Here is a 5,000-nt window from a genome sequence, read left to right on the forward strand (position 1 = left end):
ACGCTGTAGTAGACGAAAATTGTATTGAAAAATTGCTGTCTGTATCATAATTAGCGCCCATAGACTTTTGATGCACCAAATATTGTGTGAAAATATGACGTAATTGAGAGCGTGACCTCATAGTTCGTTCCGTCAAACTTATCAAACCTGTTATGGGCGTGAGATTTTGTCAGTGATGTTCTTGTTTTGGACTTTTGCGCTGTCCCAATGAAGCTGGAACAAATCCAAAGGTAAGAAATGTTTCTTCTATTGTATCCAAAGTCATTGGTTGGAACTGAATTCTATTAAATACGTTTCAGCACTTGGAAATACGTGATTTGTAATGTTCTGTGATTCCCGAATTCGTGGCCGTCAAAGTAATGGGGTCTGTTAGTTAACTTTTTGGTGTTTTTCTTAAGCTTAAAAGCTGTTGCGTTTATTTGTCATGATGTCAACACATGAATTGTCTTCCGCGTGCAGGAACGGATGAGCACAGCCACATCAAACGTCGGTTTGTGTATGTGCCTGCAGAAGATGTGAACAGGCACAGGCCAGAGCGGACAGGGACAAAGCCACTGAAGAACACCCAGAGACTTCACTGCTTGAAGGGAATCCAACCTTTCGTGGTTGCAACACGAGAGCGCTCTTGTTTTTGCCAGGGCTGCCAAGAAGATGCTGACTGTGAAAATGCTGAAATTGCTGGAGACTGGAACGTGTCGCGACTTGCACCTCCAAGACGGAGACAAGCACGGGCAGACCAGCCAACGGCCCCCGGACACGCTTCGCCTCTGCAGCTACCACAGCAGCCAGCTGCGCCCGTACACCTGCCAGATCAGCCAGCTACGCCCGGACACCTGCCAAATCAGCCAGCTACGCCCGGACACCTGCCAGATCAACCAGCGACGCCCGTACACCTGCCACATCAGCCCGGACACCTGCCACATCAGCCAGCTACGCCCGGACACCAGCCAGATCATCCAGCTACGCCCGTACACCTGCCACATCAGCCAGCTACGCCCGGCCACCAGCCATATCAGCCAGCTACGCCCGTACACCTGCCACATCAGCCAGCTACGCCCGCACACCTGCCAGATCATCCATCGACGCCCGCACACCTGCCAGATCAGTCATCGACGCCTCAACAGCTGCCAGACCATCTAGCAAAGAGGTAGACCTAAAGACTTTAACATGAATTGTAATAATGTAAATGTTTCATAAGACTAAAACTGGTTTCAATTGCACACACTGGTTTCACTTTAATTATGTTAAAATCGTATACAGAATCGATATTGATCACTCTTATTCACATGCACCAAGAAAACTTTTTTTCAACAAAAGAATGAGGAATTCAAAATTTGAATAAAATACTAAAGCCAGTTCACACACTCTGACACAGATTTTCTTTTTAACAGGGAACTCAAGATTGGAGACTACGTGTATGCCTCCCTATTGCCTGTCAATGGGATTGCAGCCAAGGGAAAGCATTGTGTTGCAGTAGTAAGTTTTGATTGAGCGCATTAATGCATAGCACAACACTACACGGTGTAATAATTTTGCAATCACTTTTTTCAATTTATTGATAGCTAGTACTGTAATAGCATATTACTTAGTGTAGCACGCAATAACTGATACTGTCATCTTTTTCACGAGTTTTCATTCACAAACACCTGGGAAATAAGTCTCATGTTCCCGATGCAATAAATCCCTGGTTACCATAGTTGCAGGAAGCGGGCTATACATGGATGATCAAAAGCAAACCCAATAGAAACGCTCGGGGATTCTTCGGCTCTTTTCATTGGCGTTTCACCAGACCTAGACAGACGACACTACTTTGCAAAGTTCCAAAAAACGAACTGGCAAACTGGCACAAGTAAACAAAAAACAAAACTACTTCATGAAAGGTCATAAATTCATCACAAACAAATGAAACCTAGTGATACGCTTTGTCTTCGTACAAGGTCATGGAGTGCGTGTATCTGTGTTTCGATACACAGACGTTCAGAGAAACAGGAACGTCAAGTTCAAGTCAAACCAATTGACCCCTGACACACACATTTTGACCCGTGCACAAGACGCTGTATCGCTAAACGAAGCGCAAATAAGAAATAATAATAAAAGCAAAGAACAGAGCAACGAGATATGCAAACATCTAACAAAGCCGAGCAAGCAGAATGACAGGTCTAATGAAAAACAAAGAGGCACTGAGTCGGAAACAAGATCGCGATTCTTTCCTTCGCTGCACGACGCACATCTTCTGTGACCTTTGACCCAACGTACCTTGCTTGCACGATGTAAATCTTATGTGAGCTTTGACCAAACGTAGGTTCCACATTCAATCACTAAGCTTAGATATTTACAACTGAAAACCAAGGGGGTGGAATACTGAGAGGAACCTACAGAACTGTGCAACCTGGCATACTTATCCCAACATTTTATGAACTCAAAACACAGAAAGTTGCTTTCACACGCCAACATCTTATAATGTTGTTAAACCGTGTGTACACAAAGATGACATTTTTGTCAAATCATACTTGTGCGTTGACAGAGCTTTTTACGTCATGTATTTGATCTCAACTGTTGACTCGTGATTTGTAGAAATGTAAAACATTTTACAAATCGCGGGGCGCGCCGCGTGATTTGTAACCACTGTTTTACAAATCACGTGGCACACCGCGAGATATGTAAAACATTTTTTTTTTTACAAATGACGTAAATGCGCCCGATATTTTCTTGTCATCTCGAAAGTCCAGGGATCTATCAGCTTGGCGGTAATTACGATGTTGAGAATGTTTTTGAGAACTCGCGTGCACATGTTTGTGACGGACACCCCGACAGACAAACAAATCTGCGCTTATCACGCTTCGAAATCGAATTATAGAAAATAATAACATGTGCAGATTTACTCAAACACTTCCATTTTCATGTGGAATTTTGGCCTGGTTGACTGGGATCTGGACAACAAATATTAATACTAATAAAATGAAAAGGCATGTATTACTTTGTGGTTTTTAGGTTCGACGTAATTTGTAAAATGTTTTTACAGTTTTACAAATCACAGGTTAACATCAACTTCCATGGTAGTAAATAAATATAATACTCTGCAACAGATTTAGGGATGAGTCGGTACTTATTGTATTTGTTCCAGATCGACAAGCTGGAAGAGGAAGGTGTTCAGGTCCGGTTGATGAAACGTGTGAGGAGCCACTACGTTTTCTTGGGATTGGATGACAAAACCTTCGTGTTCCATGAGGAAATTGTCAAGAAAATGTCTACAGTATTAGCAGAATAGATTCAAAGGGCAAACATTTTTTTGATTGACCTGCACCGAATCACTCTTTGCCCTACAAAGTCCAGAAGATGTGGGTCTTGTACGACCCATACTTTCTAACTGTGACAGGGTGAACTGCCAACACTCATAGAGTTATGTTATGTCCGGTCATTTAATTGTTTTTCTCTTTCAGTCCTTATCTAATTATCTCCCCTTGACCCATTGTTTCTGCCTTCAGGATCGCTGTGTTTATTGTAAACTTGGAAGTGTGTCTTAGATGCTGGACCCTGATTGGTTAATTGTTTAAAAGGACGCGCGCTATTCCCAGATGGGGGCCCGGTAGCTCAGTTGGTAGAGTTTTTCGTTTCATGCTAAGTCACTGTATAATGTTCCCCCATGTAATGCATATCAGAATGTTTGTCTCGAGTTCTACTTTTTATGTGTATGATAAATACGTTTGCCGATTATCTCAGTTTGGAGAGTTTTGTTATTTTCTGCATCGAAGAAGTTTCAGTGCTTTCGCTAGAACTGTTATTTTTCTATCCTATTAAATAAATATCGGTTTTTACGTAATGTTACTTATTTTGCTGGAAAGTTAAAGGTCGTAGCTTTAATTTGATGTATTGGTTGTTAGAATTAGTTATGTTCCTTTTTTGTCAACTGAGTGTAAAGGTATTGCGAGAAACATAGACTGATTCTGTGTTTCCAGCCGTATTCAGGCCGAATTTTCCCCCTGCTAGTCAGTTCATTCCAATAAAATATGCGGCCAACTTGAATGCATTATCATAAAATATGTTGAAACAGTGTTGCCTCAATGTGTGTGGATGCATTGGAATGTCTTGGTGTCTACGTTATGCGCGTACATAAGATAAGATTTGATATAACAAAATATTAACGGAAAACCGTTACAGCGACCATTTTCTGTTTCGTTTTGCTCTTAGTACTGAAACGAATACAGATGAGTGTTTCTGTCATTGTTCTGTAAAATGTGGGGAGCCTGCTACCTAAGGTGTTAGATTTATTGCACATCAACTGCAGCTACCCGGCAAAAACACCATCCAGAACCACGATCCAATATGGCGGTCACTCTCTTTTACACGCTAAATCAGCCTGACTGCCCGGTGGATTTACACGGAATGGGTATGCCCTTTAAGTTCAGATACCAAACAAACTCTCTGGGGTAAAAAATCTGAATATCGTTCAGTTTAAGTCACCGTTTCCACGGTTGAAAGTGAGTCATACCATCAAAAACGCTATTTTGAGGGTAGGCGTGGTCAAGGACCTGTGACGTCATAGTACAATATTGCTCAAATCCAGGAACAACGGTTTTGAGAAGAAGAAATGCATATCTTTGAATACACATAAGTCTGTGACCCAAACACGGCTGTTAAACATCTGATCAATAGCACTGAAGACATATCCTTAACTTGTTTGATATACCTGTATGAGCAGAAGAATTTGCGGTAACCAACACAGAAAGACTGTCAAAGTCTGGAACGCTTGTTTCTTTTTGCGTTTTTCGCCGTTTTGCATCCTACAGACTCTAAGCAACAGTACTATATCACTTAGAGTGCATTCTCTTGCACTTTATTTTTGACCGTCTGTGCAACACTTCAGTGACCCATGATCTAAGCTGTTCACACATCTAAACAAATGTACCAACCAGCATAGTTACGCAGACAACCAACCTGTAACATTCCTCTACTTGTCATGTCCACCAGGAAGGGGAAGTGTGTAATGTTGTATTGTTTTG

At 41.8% G+C, this 5,000-nt stretch overlaps 1 protein-coding gene and 1 long non-coding RNA gene across 2 annotated transcripts in view; both read left to right on the top strand.

Moving 5' to 3' along the window:
• The window catches only part of LOC138950367 (uncharacterized), a 54,746-nt gene that overhangs the window by 48,330 nt on the left and 1,416 nt on the right, over positions 1-5,000 (top strand). The gene's annotated exons all lie outside the window — the stretch shown is intronic.
• On the top strand, positions 1,057-4,157 carry LOC138950366 (uncharacterized). Its single transcript, XR_011450628.1, has 3 exons — positions 1,057-1,147; positions 1,392-1,476; positions 3,125-4,157. It is a non-coding gene; the product is annotated as an uncharacterized lncRNA (long non-coding RNA).

The sequence above is a fragment of the Littorina saxatilis genome, linkage group LG16 (assembly GCF_037325665.1).
Source record: "Littorina saxatilis isolate snail1 linkage group LG16, US_GU_Lsax_2.0, whole genome shotgun sequence".
Classification (NCBI taxonomy): domain Eukaryota; kingdom Metazoa; phylum Mollusca; class Gastropoda; order Littorinimorpha; family Littorinidae; genus Littorina; species Littorina saxatilis.